The sequence below is a fragment of the Monodon monoceros genome, unplaced genomic scaffold, assembly GCF_005190385.1.
Source record: "Monodon monoceros isolate NGI ecotype Baffin Bay Population unplaced genomic scaffold, NGI_Narwhal_1 Super_Scaffold_3, whole genome shotgun sequence".
Lineage (NCBI taxonomy): Eukaryota > Metazoa > Chordata > Mammalia > Artiodactyla > Monodontidae > Monodon > Monodon monoceros.
Window position 1 is genome coordinate 60,884,851 of NW_021703780.1, and position 18,964 is coordinate 60,903,814.

Consider the following 18,964-nt stretch of genomic DNA (forward strand, 5'->3'; position numbering starts at 1 on the left):
AATTTGAAGGGGAGAGAAATCCTGCCAAGTGAGACCCTCTTTTGGGTTTGGCCTAGCATTGGTACCTTCACCAGATGATAACTGTCCCTTGACAGACACTTACTGTGCTCCAGGCACTGTGTCAACCACTTGAAATGCATCCCTGCCGTAGTCTCCTGAGAAAGAGATTACTGTGACCATTTTACAGATGAGGTAAACGGAGCCTCGAGGGATTAAGTCACTTATGCAGAATCACAGTCTTGGAACCAAAATCCAAACCTCATCTGACAACGGTGTTCTTAATCACAGCCCTGCTAAATGGTCTCTGCCATCACCGACAGCCTTGTGAGTTGGAGGTTATTGTCCTGTTTTAATGATGAGGAAGCAGGTGCAGGATGTCTGGGCAGTTGGCAAAGGATGGGTCATCTGCATCTCTTCAGCATTCCAATTATATCTAGCCTACACTCAGTCCCACTTCATAAATTCCACCAATACTGAAATTCTGGAGGATGTTTTCCCAATCTGGTGCATCCTTATGGATGGAGCCCTGGATTCCCCATGCCTGTTGCTCTGCCTCCAGGGCCATCAGGGCTCCTGGTACTCAGTAAGTGCTGGTCAGGAACCTGGGATTCAGCAGGGACTGCTCAGCTGCGCAGACATCCAGCCTGGAGCTCCTGAGATACCTGAGAGCTTTCAGGTATGACGTTGATGGATTCTAAGATAATGTATTCACAAGTTACTTGGTGAAATATTCAAGAGGTATTGACTAAACCCCATTGATGGGGATAGCAGAACAGTTTCTGTGAAAAAACCGCCATTAAACACTTATTTCCAGGGTGAGCATCTGTCAGGCAAACTGACTGAAACTATCTTTTAAAAACTTTTTTTTTTGGTAATATGGTGATGTGCATTTCTAAAACTTTGGTGCTGCTTAAAGTAATTTCTTTTGGAAAGACAACCCTTAAAGCAAATGATATTTTGTTGTTCTTTTTTTTTTTTTGCGGTACGCGGGCCTCTCACTGTTGTGGCCTCTCCCGTTGAGGAGCACAGGCTCCGGACGCGCGACGCGCAGGCTCAGCGGCCATGGCTCACGGGCCCAGCTGCTCCGCAGCGTGTGGGATCTTCCCGAATCGGGGCACGAACCCGTGTCCCCTGCATCGGCAGGCAGACTCTCAACCACTGCGCCACCAGGGAAGCCCTATTTTGTTGTTCTTGTATCCACCTTATAAAAAATTAAAATGTCATTTAACATTTATAAATGTAAATTCTGAGAATTTCAGTATGGCAATTATGGGAGACAGAGCTGGGTCATCAGAGCCAAGGCAGCTGAAATGTTCCCCATCAAGCAGTAACCAGCATCATAAAAATTTACTTCATGCTGCTTCAAAACAGCACCAAACACTCCCTTCAAGTGAAATCGTTGGTGTTCCGTTTCCAGACGTAGGGAGGAGACGGAGGAAGCAAGAGCCCATTTGGAGAGAGCCAGGAACATTGGAACACATTTGTCAAAATCTTTCATGCCTTCTCACTGCACCCCCTTCCTGCTGGATCTACTGGCCCCACATGCAGGGGGACATCTGCCACTTGCCTGGGCATGTCCTGTCACTCAGGGGTCCTGCCTGGCATTGCTTTCGTGTTGAGTTGGCCTCTTGGTCTACCCATTCTTTCTCTATGAAAGTCCCCAGATTTGGGGATTTGAGAGAGTTGTGACTATGAACATGGCCTTCGGAGCTGGGCAGACCTAGACTGGATGCACTACTTTACCGTGTCTCGGTTTTCTTGTCTGTGAAATGGGCCTAAGAGCTGCTCTCTTCTAAGGGTTAAATGGGATTCTTATTGCAAAACAGCATTCAGTGAGAGTGGCTAGCACTTTGGGTTCCAGAAACATGGGCACGCAGCTCTTCCTCTCTCCTTACACTGCTGTGGAAATGGATGTATTTGCACCTGCAGGGGTTTATCATTGTATGTGGAAAATAAAGAAAGAGGGATGGCTCCTGGCTTAAAAGAAGCTAGTGTACATTCCTGTCTACCCGGAGCCATCCCTAGTAATCAAGCACACTTGGATTCCTGTGGCCATGAGAGTTGGAAGGGATCGCAGAGGCCACCTAGTCCAAGCTCCTCGTTTTATAAATGGGGAAACCAAGGCCCAGAGATGGCTGCTGGCCTCACCAAAGATCACAGTCTGGTTGGCAGCAAAACCAGGGCTGGAAGCCAAAACCCATGGCCAACTGGCCATCAAACATGGCACCTCTCTAAGTACAGTCTGTTGCAGTGCTTTTACAGCTGCACTTTAAAAATGAGGTCCAGTTGCAAAGTGAGAGCAAAGAGCCTTTCTAATTTACTTAGAGAAGAAGAGGAAAATAATGGGCTTTATAATTGCCAGAATCACACTCCTAACTCTATTTACACGATGGAGGATTGATTGCGTGGGCTGAAAGTGTCAGCACACTTGGCAAGCTTCCATTCTGATGCAATTAAGCCTTTCTCCTTCCAGCTCTGCTGAGAACCTGGGTCAGGCCCCAGGAGACCCCGATGTGAGTGGAAGCCCAGGCTGAACCAACCCCACCCTTAAGTCCTGAAGGAGTCCATGGGAATAGGCAGGAACTTGGAGCCCACTGTCCAAGTGAGGCCACTGGGGCCATCAGGTCATGCTTCTTCCTGGTACCCGGGCTGTTGGCCAAACTCCTGCAGTCCTTTGCATGGTATGAGAATCCCCAGGTGACTGCCTGCTTGAAGCTATGTACCAGGGTCACCCAGAGCTGGCTGTGCCCTGTCCTCACCATCCAGGCTGTCCCCTTCAATGGCAGTCTTCATTTTGATGGTGCCTCAGTTTGCTTTGCCCTGTGCACTTTGGAGATGTGAGCTGTGAGCCCCTCCATGGAAGAACCCAGTGCTACCCTGGAACTGGGCCTGTGGTTCCAGCCCTGTCCACCCTAGCCCAGCATGTATCGCCCTCTCTGGCTGGCTGCTGACTAAGCAATGGAGCACACAGGTGGGAGGGATCAGATTTCTCTTAAAGCCAAACTCCTGTGGAAATCTAATGAGTGAAGCTCAGAGATTTCCCGCGCTGCCCACTTGCGACTCGCTTTTCAGTGACAGTAGTGGAAAGGAAACACATTTGGCTTCCCATAGGCAGACAGTCTCACAATGTCCCATGCTCCACCAGGGCCCAACCATCTCACTGTCACAGAGACTGATACCTGCAGTCACCTACAGTCCCCTGAGCAGGCATCTCCCAGAGGGGACCCATTAGGGTTCTGAACTGACCCCTGTGGCTTACACCTTTCTTAAATCCAGTTCCCTTTAGTCTCTTGTTCATCAGTGATCTGGCATCTTGTTTTAAGCCTCAAAATGGCAGATCACTTTTATCTTGTAGGCTAGCTTGGATTGGCTGGAAGTCATTACCTGAGTGCTGTGTTCAGAAGGATTCTGAGGCTGAATCTTGGCTCAAGGGGGAAATATTGTGATGGACTAACAGTAGCTGCCGGGGTATGAAGGAATACAGATAGTGAATATCTGGTTTTGTCTGCCTGTTTCTTCAGGAAAGGACCTTTCTTTCTCTTGGGTATCTGCTGCTCCCTAAATCCATATGGTTTTGGTGGTGCTACCAGTTAGAGTACCTGGACCCTGGTTTCAGTGATGAACATGTGACCCAGGCCTAGCCAATCATAGTGCCCCAGCCACCTAACCCTAATGATTTGCCCAGGGAGCATGTGACCCAAGCCAGCCAATCAGAGACCGTCCTTGGGATTTGATACATGAAGCTGGAGGAGAGAAGACATCTCTTTCCTCTGGCATGTCTGGCTGGGATGAAGGAATACTGGAGCTGTCTGCAGCTCTGCCCACTCCTTCCTCCACCCCCTGCCCATTTCTCCTCTCCCTGCACACAGAAAGCCTGTTTACAGTAGGAAGGAATAACCAATAGCAGTTTCTGAGAGATGCCTTAAGGCTTGTTGTTATCGTTTGTGACCCTTGATCTAGCAGGACTTGAAGCCTGCACTGCCCCTGTTCTGACCAGATTGTGAGCTTAAAAGCACAGTTGTGAAACTGGAAGCAGGCTAGAGTTGCGTGTCTGACACATGCAACCAAATACATGCAGCAGCTATCTGTCAGCCCTCTTGTTATCACTCAAAACACCCTCAGCTTTAGCACTGCTTTAATCTTACTGGGAAGCCCCTCTACTCCCTTTTCTCACAGCCCCCAGAATGCCAGCTCTACTCTTTGAACCCCTCTAATTCTCTCAAAGAAAGAAGACACTTCTTTCTCTCCTTAATCATATTCATAAATGAGCACCACTCCCTCCCCTGCTCAATCTCAGGGGAAATTTCTGTTCTCTATATAATTAGCATTTGAACTGAATCGCTCAGCATTTGTGAATCTGTGTTCCAAGGTCATAATCGTGAATAAAGAGAAAGTTTGTAGCTCCAAGACATTTATCATGTTGTTTACGATTGTGAAAAATTGGAAACCAACAAAATGCCCCCCAGTAAGGGGATGGCTAGGAAATAGAGAAATGTTCTCCTTATGAAAGAGTACTCAGCCATGACAATTCTCTTTACAGAGAGTTTTCTGCTGAGTGTGGCATTGAGACCATCATGCAGACTTTAGCTCCTCTCATGGTGTCCAGAGTGTAGAACCCCCAGAACTTTGGTTATTTGCATAACCTTCACCGATGCTTTGTGCAGTTTAGGGAGAGGGCACATTGCATAAGACTTGTGATCCCACCGACAATGTCTTGAGATACTCCCTGTTATGGGGGTCTCACTCTCTCTTCCTTTTTCCCACATAGCACCCAGCCTCACTGTCTTCACTCTCCTCTCCCCTAGATTTCCTCAGGGGACCTCAGAAGTCCTTCCCTTCTATTGTAAAAAGCAATCCAGTTCTTCCCTGGATCCTACCTCCCAATCTATCCTGGGACTCCCCTGACCTGAGCCATGCAGGGAACCAGACCCTTCCTTCTTACAAGGCCATTGAGCCCTGGATTTTGCCACTGGAGCATGTTCTGGAGCTTCCCGATTTCCACCAAAATTGGCTTTCCAGACCTTAACTGCTCCTGAATCCCCTGGAGGGCCCACCCTAGTGGTTCTGATGCAGCAATGCAGGGTGGGGCCTGAGAATCTGCATCTCTAACAAGACCCCTGACGATTTCCAGGTGATGCTGAGGCTGCTGGTCTGGGGACACACTTTGAGAACCACTGACTTGGAGCATTTCTTTTGAACACATAGAATACTCTCCCTAAGAGGAATTTTGTGAACAGTGTTTGCTCCATCTTGTCACATATTATTATAGTACTATTCCTGGAGATAGAAAACGTTACATAAAAATGTTTATGCCAGGGGCATCTGCTTCCCAGTTTTCTCCAGAGAAGCATAGAGGGGGATCCCAGACTGCCCATCATCTGGATTTGCTTAACTAAAGAGATCCAGATCTTTCCATGGTTTGGAAAGATGATTTCCAGCAACTAACCAGGGCAGCTTCCATGGTATCCAGGCCAGAGAAGGTGCCAGGATGGGGAGCAGTGTTGGGAGCAGGGCTGGGCCAGCAGAGGTTGGAGTCCGGCCCCAGAAGCCAGGTCAGGGACCAGTCAACTCACTGGCAGCTCTACTCAATCACCACTGTACCAAGCGCATGTCAGAGATGACCAGGGACACAGCTCTCTGCTGGTGGAGGAAGGGGAGCCAGGCCAAGTCAGCACGTGAAAATATGAAGTCACCCCAGACTCATGGTGGGCACTGACGGAAAAGCCACGGGAGGTGGGGAAGCCCCAGGGCACCTGGTTCTAGTCCTGCCCTGGTGTTGGCTGGTGAGCCTTCCATCTTGAGCACATCGCGTCACCTTCTTCAGTTCCAGTGTCTCATTGGTAAAACGAGGGGCCTGCACCAGATGATGTCCTTGCCTCCTTAAGATTCCACAGTCAAATGTGTCCTCAGGGCTGGCACTTCTCCTTTTCATTGGGACTGTCTTCCTTTTGTGGGGTAAGGGGGATAAAGGGCCAGCTCGGATGTTGCGAGAACTTGGGCCAGTTAGGACGCCTTGATGCGTGTGGCAGCCTCTTTGGTTATGAGGGGTCGTCAGGCTGTGAGAGATCCAACACGCTGTCTCAGTCCCTGGGGTGCTCCTTTTACTCTGACAAGTGGAAGCAGGATGTTGGGGAGCACAGGTGTGGAGATGGGTCGCATACTGGGCTTCCAGATGTGGGGAGTGCTCAGCACAGCTGGACCACATTTGGTCCCCACTGGCTGCTGGGATCTGAAGGACAGGAGGAAAAGCATCGATAGCTCTTGCAGGGCCTCTCTGGACAGCAGCCCTGATGGCTTAAAATGGATGTGGATTGTGAAGGGAAGGGAGGCACTCCACTGGGGCAGGGGCACCGAGGACGGTATTGTCGTCTGAGTGCAGGAGTGTGGCTCCTCCCTGCAGCCAGCCGTGGGACGTGGCATTGCCCACTAGGGTACTGCTGGGGATTTGCGGGGCATTTATATAGTTTCCCCAGGTTCTATAGTCAGACTGTTCCCAGGACTCGGAGAGCTCTCATCTGCCAACAGGAGCTCCTGGTGGCCTTGCCAGCCTCAGGCAGGGCCCTTCTCTGGCCCGATGGGGCTGCCCCTGTAACTTTGGGACAGACCTAGGCTCAGGGTGTTTCCCCTGCTCTCTCCCTTCCCGTGTCCCTCTTTCCAGGTGCTTGGGGATTCTCTTAGCTGACAGCCAGCTGAGCACTTCACACTTCATTGAAAAGTCACCACAATAATTACCAGATCATTAACAAGAGATTTTGAAAAGGCACTTCAAAGCGTCTCTCCCAGAATTGCAAAGACAGGTGTAACAGTCTATCTGGGCAGAGAAGAATGGTTTAAAGGGATGTTGGGGACTGAGGGTAAAAATAATTAAAGTGGGCTGAGCAGTGGCAGGAGTGGGTAACCTTCTTATCTGAGCATGGTAACAACCCAGGCAGCAGTGAGGAGGCCTCACAGTTTTAGACAAAACACAAAACGTACAGACTTTGTTTCTCCTCTTACACTTTAATAAGGAATTTGACATAAATCCTAGGTCTTCCTTAGAACGCCTGGTACCTGTTTCGACAAGGTTCGTGTACAAGAAACATAAATTTTCCTGCACCACGGGCTTCATTATTAATTTTACTCATTACAGTTAATGAAAACTCAAATGTCCAAATGGCTGGGGACGAGGTGGGCAGATAAGCTCTCCTTATATCAAAAGTCCCACAGGAAGGAAGATAAATGGTTATGTCTCAAATAGGTGGACGATTAGGTATGCCTGCTTAAGCTACCCCTTTACTGAAACTTTAGATCAAGTTGTTGCCTCCTGACAAATCTGCATACTGTTTGGATGGAGATACAACCCTTCCCTACCTGGGAACCTTGTTTCCAGAGATCCTTGCCCAATTGCAAGTGATACCCGGGTGGCAACAGACTCAGGTACAGATCATCACCTTTCTTTGATGGTCCAAGTCTGTGGGTTTCAGCCCTGGCTGCATATCAAAATCCTAGTAACACAGGTGTTGGGACTCACACAAGACATGTGGAATCAAAATCCCTGGGGCTGAAAACCTGGCATCCATATTTTTAAACACCTCTCAAGGTGATTCTTGTGTAATTTTTAGAGTACTGGTATTTGGGAACTAACCACAGGAGCTGAAAATACTTTTTGTGAGGTTTTTTTTCTCCTTTTCATATTCAAAGCTACTTTAGAGCACAACTGCTTTAAAATGTCACCTGAGGGTCTTCAGCCTCCTTGAGAGGGCTGATTTGCATGAAGTATTTTCTAGATGCCAGGCAGAAAATGTAAGCTAAGCATAGGAGTGTTTGGGCTCGTGGTGACCATCTTTAGCATCAGGGAAGCATCTGTCTGGCACCTTGCAGGCTGGCGAGGCAAAGTGTGAAGTTCATGGTATTTCTTATTCGGAGAATAGCAAACTCTACCTAGGACATCATGCTTTCTGGGTATGACTTGCTAAAATGCAACTGTGTCCGTCTGTGCATGAGATCATGCGTGCTGTGTGGGCCTAAATGTGCAGGTCCAAACTCCATGCCCTGTCCCAGATTCTCTGCCTGACTCTTGGACAGTGATCATGAAGCCTGAGACAACCGTGGTGGGAAAGGGAGGTCCTGGGTGGTCCCAGAGGGAATGAGGGTGATGGAAGATGCTGGGTAGACCTGGGGGGACAAGTAGATGGGAGGGGCTGGCTGTCTCCAGAGGGGATGGATGAGAGTGATGGGTGGGATGCCGTGCTTAGGAGGAAGGTGTCACCAGCTAGATCGGAATCCACAGTTTGGGAGACCCGCTGTAACTAACAGATCAGTCTGCCCCTCCCCAAATCCTTAAATGTGCAGGCATCAACTTGTCATTTTGGATTTTATTAAGTTTTATTAAAATCACCTTGGAAATCTGCCCTATTTATCATAGACACCCTGATGTCTCTGAAACTCCTCTGGGCATTGGGGCATTCACATTTCTCCTGCTCACCTCTGGCCCCGATTCCTGTTGGATTCCCAGTCTCTATTATGTGCTCTTGTTTTCCCCGTAGGGTATCACCCCACCTCCCTCAGCCCTGATCTCTTCTTACCCTCAAAGTCCCACCAGCTCAAAGCTTTGGGAGGACCGACTTCCAGGCCCAGATCAGCAGAGTCCAGCCACATCACAAGGATACCCTTGCCCTTAGCCTGGTCGGGACCCTTTACACTCATGCTGCTCCTCGTGTTATAAAAGCAAAGCGTCCCATTCCTGGCCCATTGCCCCTCTCATCTAGCATCTCCTCACCCCTTAGAGACCTCTGACACCCCGCTTACCAGGGCAACGCTGCCAGCTGGGAAGGAAAAGTAGAAAGATAGATTGAGGGAGGCAGAGGGAATGACCCTCCTGTATATCTTAATTTCAGCATTAAAATCAAATAGCCAGAGATCAGATTCTGTAGACAGAAGCCAATTACACACAAATTTTGGCAAATCATATGCAAATAACACATGTGTCTGCCCTGGATTACATCTGCTTAGATGTGTTTTTCAGGAGCAGACAAGGAGAGATCACGGGGAAAGAGTGTTCGGGATGTGGGGGCAAAGAAGCAAGAGAGGGAATGATGGATTCTTAAACCCAACCACATGCCAGGAAATTTTACTTATGTCATTTACTCAGCTAGCCCTTCTTGAGTGGCTGTTGTGCGCTTTGTATATTGGCCACGTTTCTCCCTATCATTTAAAAGTGGCTGCCATTGCCCCAAACACCATGTCATCACACAGTGAGGGCCAAAAACAGGAAAAGAAAGGGGAAAGATATCCTCACGCCTTTCTCTCTTTCATTTTTCAGAGAAGACAATTGCTTCTCAAAGCTACCCAATAATCTTCCCAAGGCCACAGAGCTGGGAATATAGTGGAGCAGCGATTTCAGTGTGGACAGTCTGACTCTAGATTGTCCAACAGAAACATAATGCAAGCCACATATGCAATTTTACTCTTTTAGTAGCTACATTTAAAAAGTAAAAAGTAGGTGAAATTAATATATTTTATTTAACCCAATATATCCGGAAGATTATTTCAACATGTCAACAGAAAAATTACTAATGATATATTTTACATTTTTTATACTAAGTCTTTGAAATCTAATATATCTTTTATACTTAGAGTACATCTCAATTCAGTCACCATATTTTCACTGGAAATACTTGATCTGTATTTTATATTTCATAAAATTTATATATAGATACACATACTCAAGTTGTTACAAATAGACTTAAAATTTCCCAGTTATTGAATCAAGTAGTGGTTTTTGCATTCACATTTAAATAAATTAAAGTTAAATAAAATTTGAAATTTGGTTGCTCAGTGTTTCTAGCCACAGTTCAAGTGCTCAGAAGCCACATGTGCGGTGGCTACTGTATCGAATAGCATCGTCTAGAGTCTGCACACTTAAGCTCATTTTGATCAAATTCCCTGTACCTAAGTACATAGTGATGTGTTAGTAAGTGTCCACCTATATTTAAGTGATGCACAAACTCTCCAGCTAGAAGACTGGAGACCTGCCTTGTGTTCTTGCCCTGGTTCCAATCAGCTGTGTGACCTCAGGCGAGTTACTCTATTTCTCTGGCCTTTGTTTACTCATTTGTTAATGAGGTGGTGTGTCTCAAATGTCTCTTTGAGCTCTCAAATTATGTATTTTTTCTCTTTTCTAAAAGAGAAAGGAATGAGGTCATTATTAAAGCCATGGGCACCAGGGTGCACACGTACACACACACACACACACACACACACACACACACACACACACATTCTCCTCAAAGTAATATATACAATCCGTGTTGCCAGTCTCCAGTATCTGCTGAAATGCTGTGGGCAAGCATGGCTTCCAGGGTGTTCTCTTCCTCCCCTCCAGCACTGAGGGACTTTCTCCAGAATGCCCATGATAAAGAAACATTGAGGCATTGTCTGGCCTCCAAATTCCAGGAAATATTGCTAGTTTGTTCCCTTTTATACACTGCCTTTTAAGGAAGAAAAATCCTATACATGGAAGGAATTCTGCATTGGTTTCTGCAATGATTTTGAGTCACTGGCTTCCTGGGACAGGCTGTGTTCTTTTTTTTTTTTTTTTTTTTTTTGCAGTACGCGGGCCTCTCACTGTTGTGGCCTCTCCCATTGCGGAGCACAGGCTCCGGACACGCAGGCTTAGCGGCCATGGCTCACGGGCCTAGCCACTCCGTGGCATGTGGGATCTTCCTGGACCGGGGCACGAACCCGTGTCCCCTGCATCGGCAGGCGGACTCTCAACCACTGCGCCACCAGGGAAGCCCGGCTGTGTTCTTTTAATATATATAAAAGAAAGGGCCTTGGCTCTCCCATACTCCCCTGTGTTACAGTTTGTATTGTGTGCACCTGACTTGTTAGTCAGAATGGGCCTTTGGGTTTATTGGTTTTTATAAAAGCTTTTATAAAAGTTTTTTATAAAAGCTCGACTATATTTTAGGTACAGAGCCATGAAAGGATGGTCAGGGGATTCGAGTCAAACCAGAGAGTAACTACTGAGTCTGAAGGCCCAGCAATCCACATAATAATTGGATTTGACCAGAACTTGCCTTCCAAATGGAGGACATGGATGTGCCAGGGGGATAAAAACTTAACGGCCATGTAGGAAGGTTGCAGTTCTGAAAAATAATTGCCCCAGACTGGTGACATTTTACTACTTAGAGTCTCATTTCCTTGGGTCTTGTAAGGTGGGCAAAGTGGAACTAGCCTCCTCACCCCAAAATGAGAGATTGTAGTCTGGGTTTGAATTTGGGAGAAGAGAATAATAAGAAACTGAATGAGAGAAGAGGGCAGGAGGGGGCAGGAGGAACTAAAACGACACTAAAGGAAGATGCTAAAAGTTGTCAGCCATTTTATGTGAAGCTAATGCCATACTGGAATTTAAACAGACCAGCAAAGACATAAAAAATCTGTCACCAGTTTATTCTCTGCTTAAAGAAAGACAGGCTAAAAAGAATCAGGAGTATGGGGTTTAGTTTCTTCATTCCTTTAACCAGCGTGAGAATCAGAAGGAAGCTTATAACTCACTTATTTGCTCATCTTTTCATCCATTCATTGTGGTAGGTAACTTTGAAAGATGGTCACCATCAATTCTTGCCACTCCGTTCATCATGTCCTTCCATCAAGAGCTGAGTTTGTTTTCCCCTCCAGGTGATTCTGGGCTGGCCTGTGACTTGCTCTGACCAGTGGAATGTGCTGGAAGTGATGCTATGCCCTTGGGAGGCTGCGCTGTGCCGTAAAGGAGCTCAGGCTAGATTACTGGCTGATGAGAGGCCACGCAGAGAGGGAGAGGCCAGGAGGAGGAACCTGAGGCGCCAGAGGTGAATGAAGCCTTCCCACCCAGCCCACCTACTGTTGGAATGCAGGTGAGTGACCTCAGTCAATGCCATATGGACCGGAAAAACGGCCCAGCTTTGAACACTGCCCAGATTCAGCACCAACAGAGTCATGAAATTGTTGTGGTTTTAAGCCACTATGTTTTGGGATAGTTTGTCATCCAGCCATAGATAACTGAATATATATGTTTTTGGCAGCTGTATTTAAGGGGTTCCTTTTTTTAGTTTTCTAAAATAGATTTTTGATCATAAATATGAGTTGAAATTTGTAAAATGACTTTTTCTGCCTCTATTAAAATGGTCATGTGGTTACTTTTCTCCTTTAGTCCATTAATCTTTAATCTGCTCTGCATTTTTGGTAGTTTTTTTGCAGAGGTACTGCACATCATCTTTCATTAAATTTATCCTAAATATTGTATGTTTTTTGGTGCTATTATAAATGGTACCTTAAAAATTTTTATATTCTAATTGTTTGTGACAGTATAAAAATAACACTGATTTTTCTATATATTAACATTGTATTCTGTGACTTTGCTAAACCCATCTATTAGTTTTAGTAATTTTTAAAAAGATTCCTTAGGATTTTCTATATACACAATCATATTGTCTACAAATAGAGATGGTTTCACTTCTTCCTGTCCCATATTTCTACTTTTTATTTATTTTTCTTGCTTTATTGAACTTGCTATGACCTCTAGGACTATGGTGAATAGAAGTGTTAAGAGTGAACATCCTTGCCTTATTCCTATTCTTAGGGGGAAAGCACTCACTCTTTCATATTTAAGTATGATGTTATCTTTAGGTTTTATACAGATGTCTTTTATCAGGTTGAGAAAGTTGTCTTCTATTAATAATTTGCTGAAAATTTTTATTATGAATGGATGTTGAATTTTGTTAAACACTTTTTCTTCGTAAATTAAATGATCACATTTACTGTCCTTTATTCTGATTTTTTAATGGGTTGAACTACAATGTGGTTTGCAGCCCCTAACATGGTCCCCAGTAATCCCCTTCTCCTGGTATTCATGCCTTTTTGTAATTTCCTCTACTTGAGGATGACCTGGACTTAGTGACTCACTTACAATGAATGTAATACAACAGAAGTAGTGGCTTGTCACTTTTGAGATTAGGTTATAAAAAGACTGTGGCTTCCATCATGGGTGACTTCCCTCACTCACTTGCTCCAAGGAAAGCCAGCTGCCATGTTGTGAGCCACCCTCTGGAGAGAGAGGTCCACATGGCATGGAACAGAGGGAAGCCTCTGGCCATTAGCCAGAGAAGAACTGAGGACTTAAGTCCCAACAGCCCATAAGGAACTGAATCTTGCCAAGAACCACATGAGTCATCATGAAGCAGATCCTCCCTCAGTCAGGTCTTCAGATGAGATGACTATCCAGGCTGACCCCTTGACCACAGCCTCATGAGAGACCCTGTACCTGAAAACCCAGTTAAGTAGCACCAGGATTCCTCACCCACAGAAACAGTGAGATAATAAATGTTCATTGCTTTAGTATGCTGCATTTTGGGAGTGATTTCTTTATGTAGCAATAGGTAACTAATATATACATTGATTACTTTTTGAAGGTAAAATAAGTCTTGCATTCTTGGAATAAACCTCACTTCGTCATGAAACGTTATCCTCTTAAACACTGTTAAATTTGATTTACTGATTTTATTTTATTTATTTATTTTTTTGCTGTACGTGGGCGTCTCACTGTTGTGGCCTCTCCCGTTGCGGAGCACAGGCTCCGGATGCGCAGGCTCAGCGGCCATGGCTCACGGGCCCAGCCGCTCCGCGGCATGTGGGATCCTCCCAGTCCGGGGCACGAACCCGTATCCCCTGCATCGGCAGGCGGACTCTCAACCACTGTGCCACCAGGGAAGCCCCATTTACTAATATTTTGTTAAGGATTTTTGTGTCTAGGTTCATAAGGGATATTGGTCTGTATTTCTTTTGTAATGTGTTTGTCAGGTTTTGATATTAGAGATAAGCTAGCCTCATAAAATGAAATCCCTCCTCCTCTATTTTTTGAAAGAGGTTATATGATGTTCATATTGTTTCTTCCTTAAATTTTTGATAGAATTCACCAGTGAGCCTGGAGTGTTCTTGTAATGAACTTTTTTTTTCTTAATTATAAATTCAGTTGTCTTACAGATATAGGACTATTCAGATTTTGTTTCTTCTTAGGTCACATTTTCCCCTTCTCCAGCTTTAAATATTAAAAGAAAAAATATACGGGTTGATTATCAAAAGAAAGGCAATTATGTTGTAACAAGAACTCCTAAGGCTGCTTTGCGTAGCAGGATTGTACAACATAAAAGGAACACGTTGCCTGGAAATGTATTGATGATGGGAAAAGACAGCATGGATGAGAGTTATGTTGGAGCAGAAGAGTGAAAAAGTGTTAGGAGTTTTAGGTGTTAGCGAGTAGAGAGCAGGAGACTTTAATGAGTTGCTATGGCCTAAATCAGATTCCCTGATATCTCTGAAAGAAACATGCCTTAAGATTAAAATTCTTGTCTGCACCAAGCTTAAGAGTAACACCCGTTTGGGACAACAGTATGGATGCTTGGAACACACAAGAGGAGGGATATTCAAAGCTTTGTAAGCATTACTTTTCCATTGCTCTGATGTCACTGAACTTCATTAAAATAATGTGTACTTTGTTACCATTGCTTCATAACAAATTACGCCAAAACTCCGTGGCATACAACAACCATTTATTATTATGCTCATGGATTCTTTGGGTCAGGAATTTGAACAAGACATAGTAGGAACAGGAGTTGTCTCTGCTCTGTGCTGTCTTAAAGCCCCAGCTCTCTCCAGCTCTCTTTTTTTCTCTACCCACTATGCCTTCCAGGCCCAGTCATCTGAAAGTCTTTTACTTTCCTTAACACACTCTGCATTTTCTCTTACTGAGGTCCTTCCTCCATACATGCTCTTCCCAGTACAGAATGCTCTTCTCATATCTCCTTGTCCAGTTAATTCCCAGTCTCCTTTGGGGACCACTTAGATGCTACCTCCTGTGACCCTCTGCACCTGCTTTAAGTGCCCTTCCTCCAGGCTCCCATAATCCTCAGTACTTCCCCATTGTAAAGCTCATCACACATTATTTATTTCCTGATTCTAATATCCAACTCCTCAGCCACGATGCTAGCTCCATGAAGCCAGAGACAGCCTCTATGCTGTTCAAGTGCTTTCCCTAGCATGCGGCACAAGGCTGGATATTTACTTGTTGACTGCATTAATGGGCAAGGCAGGCATTGTTGTTCCCATTCACAGAAGTGAAAACATGGTGGGGGAGAGTAAGAACCAGGCCCAGTCATGGTCAGTTCATGACATAGCTGAGTCTAAGTGCAGGTCACACCACCACCCAACACCCTCGTGCAGCCTGGAAACAGAAAATTTGCAACAAGCCCCCGCAGCGGTGGTCCTTGATACCCTACCAGCTGTGTCCACTGTCTTTCCAGCCTAGACATGCCAGGCAGCTGGGTCCATGGAGGGAAAAGTCCTGGTTATTAACTTATTTTTATTTATTTGCTTGTGAACCACCCAGTGAGAGATGGTGCTTTTGACTTGTCTTGGTAAGACACAGCCAGAGAGATGCAAGTTCTATTCCCATGATTAAGACTTCTCCACAACTAAAATATTGATCTTAATTAAGAAATAATGCAGGGCTTCCCTGGTGGCCCAGTGGTTAAGAATCCACCTGCTAGTGCAGGGGACACGGGTTCGAGCCCTGCCCGCGAAGATCCCACATGCCGTGGAGCAACTAAGCCCGTGTGCCACAACTACTGAGCCTGCGCTCTAGAGCCCGTGAGCCACAACTAGTGAAGCATGCATGCCTAGAGCCTGTGCTCCGCAACAAGAGAAGCCACGACAATGAGAAGCCCATGCACCACAATGAAGAGTAGCCCCCACTCATCGCAACTAGAGAAAGCCCGCATGCAGCAATGAAGACCCAACACAGCCGAAAAAAATAAAAACAAACAAATAAATTAATTTTTATAAAAGAGAAATAATGCATAAGGAGGATGCTGGGAACAGTGGCCATAGGCTATGGAGACAAGAGGCTTTTGTGAGAAGAGGAGAAGATGGAAGTTCCATCCGCTCTCATTGCCAGCGTTTTTCTTTCCCACTTAGAATAGTGACAAATAGTTTTCTTTTTCTTTTTTCCATTTGGGAGAAAAGTACCCGGAAAGTACTTAACTCAGGGGAAGAACAAGCCCCAAAGCCAGACAACTAGATCACCCTGTCTCTTAACAGCTGCTACTAATGGGTGTAGAATCAATACCATCGAACCCCCAGACTTCCCAGAGCAGACACTTCCAAATGCCCAGCTCGGAGGCAGGAGGAACTAAGAGGTGGGGCAGGGCTGGACCAGCCAGAGCTGGGCCCATGAGATGGTAACCAAACAACAGGCCCACACTCTGAACCAGCGCAACCAAGGGCATGTGGCCGGATGGCCAGCAGAATTCAGGACTGCGGCATCTCAAGGCAGGGTAAGAGAGGTCCCAAGGCAGAGAGCTCAGGAGCTAGATAAACAGGAGGAAAGAGCACCTGGTTACCGGAGGTAAGAAAACCAGACAGTCATGGGAATTTCTGCATTCTGTGGCAATGACAACAACGAAATAACCTTGATACAGAAGCCAGACCCCAGCCCGCAGAGGAGCTTCCCATACACTTCCTTTTAAGGATGAAACCATTTTAATACTCAATAAATAACACACAGGAACACTTAACAAAAGAGCTATACAAGTGTCCGCTAAGCATATGTAAAAGGTCTCCAATGTTTTAGTGATCAGGGAAATAACAACTGAAACCACGGTGAAAAACCATTTCACGCCACTAGGATGGCCAACCTCAGAATGACACCACCTCTTGGTGAGGATGTGGAACAACTGCCTGTAGGAATGCAAAATAGTATAACCACTTCGGAAACTTGTTTGACAAGTTCTTGTAAAGTTAAACAAATACACATCTACGCTTTGACTCCGTAGTTTCATTCTTACTATTCTTACCCAAGAAAATGAAAACACATGTCCTCAAAATGATTTGTATATGAACGTTCGTAAGCAACTTTATTTATAAATAGCCTCAAACTGAAAACAACCCAAATGCCCATCAGGTTGAGAATGATGAAAATGATCATTCCAGGATGATGAAAATGTTCCATATCTTGCTTGTGGTGGTGGTTCCAAGGATGTAGGCAGTTGTCAAAACTTATCAAGCTGAACACCTAAGATCATTGCACCTTGCTGTGTGCTAATTATATCTCAGTTTTTAAAAGAAAAGCCATAGGCAAATTGGAATCTTTAGGTCTAGAATGACAAACACAAAGCTCATATGCTGTTGCTTCTGATTCTGCTCCCATGGCAGACATGATTAATTGATTTCAGCATTCTGTGCCCTTGAACTTCAGTGGGGCTTCAGAATACATCACAGTGTAGCTCTTCAAGCAGCCAGTATTAGTCCACCAGTCTGTTAGAGGTCAAAGCCAGTGCAACTCATTCTTGCTACTGTGATCTCAACTTGTTTCTCTAGTTTGGTGAGGCCTGGGGAAATTCAAGTTTTCTATGAAAATAATCCATTTCAGAAAAGTTTTAAAGTAACTCAAAACCCCACTCTCCTATTACCATCACTAATACCATTGAAGTTATTTCCTTGTATTATGTTGTCCTAGGTAGGCTTATTTAACATACAAGTGCAGGTCCTGTTTCTCACTATTCTAAGAATTTTTCTAGGATACTAATAGTTGTCATAACTTCTTTTTATTTTTTAAATGGTGGCATAATTCTCTGAGCAGCTGCACTATCATTTACTGACCCTGCCCCTATGGTGCTCTGTTTTCACTCATTCCAGAAATATAGTTTCGTTGGGTTTATAAATCTAGTTGACAGTTATTTCTATCAGCACTTTGAAGACTTGATTCCACTATCTTCTGGCTTATATATTTGAGAAGTCAGATATTGATTTTTATATTTTTGTAGATAATCTATCTTTTCTTTCAGGCTTCTTTTAAGATCTTGTCTTTGCCTTTGGCATTCTGTCTTTTCACTATGATGTCTGGATATGGCCTTTTTTTATTGTTTATCCTGTTTAGGATTTTTTGGGAACTTTCTAAATATGAGGATTCACATCTTCACCAAATTCTGCAAAAATTCTCAGCTACTATTTCTTTGACTATTGCCTCTTCCCCCATTCTCTCCGTTATCTGCTTTTCTAACCCTGATTGAATGTATGTTGAAATTTCTCACTCCATCTTGTCATTTTCTTAACCAAAGTTTTCCATATTTCTCCCTCTCTGAGCTGCGTTCTGTGTAATTTCTTCAGATTTATATTTGAGTTCACTGTTTCTTTTTTCAGCTCTTTTTTGCTTTTCAACTCATAGATATTTTAATTTTTATTATAGCCTTCATTTCTAGAAGAAGTCTTTTTGGTTCTTTTGTAGTACATTTGCTGCTCATTTGTATAGTTTTTTTCTTTTAAATTCTCTGTTATTTACATAATCATATTAAAATAATATTTTCAATTTGATAATTCTAATATCTAATCTTTGTGAGTAACATTTTTTCCTTGCTGTCTCTTACTCATCACAGTGGCTTGTTTATTGCGGCATTTTCTGGTTTTATATTGTGAGCTCATATATGATGGAACTTTGCCTGCAGGAGTTTTATGAGGCCTGGGTTGAAGGTACATGCTTGCCTCTGTCAGGAGTTTTAGGCACTAAAGACCTGGGTCCCTCTAAATTAAATTCTTACCTTGGGATTTTTTGGTATATTTCAGTGTATGAATCTATATGAGTGTTGGCCAGTGGCCTTGAAATCTCAGGGGAAGCTTTTTTTTCTCCTCCAACAGAATTGGTCCTAAGTCACTGTTTCTTGTAATCAGCCTCTGATAGGCAGTATTTCTTCTACTTCACCCCTTTTCTCAGGGTGTAACCCCCTCTGAGTCCTGGATTGATGCCAGGTTTTGCTGCTCTGTGTCTGTATCACTACTCACATCTAAGGCTTGTTCTCCTTTCCCATCCACCCCTCACCCCAGTTAGCTTCTAGGTCTCTTTTCTCTAAAGATGACCTCAGGCTGGGAAGTGCTTTTTGATTTTTATTTACCTTCA

At 44.7% G+C, this 18,964-nt stretch overlaps 1 long non-coding RNA gene across 1 annotated transcript in view; it reads left to right on the plus strand.

Annotated features, from left to right (window-relative positions):
• Positions 1–18,964, plus strand: part of LOC114907948 — a 75,994-nt gene that overhangs the window by 4,507 nt on the left and 52,523 nt on the right. The window contains exon 2 of the long non-coding RNA XR_003796821.1: positions 11,662–11,876. This is a non-coding gene — a long non-coding RNA (uncharacterized LOC114907948). The remainder of the gene's footprint in view (positions 1–11,661; positions 11,877–18,964) is intronic.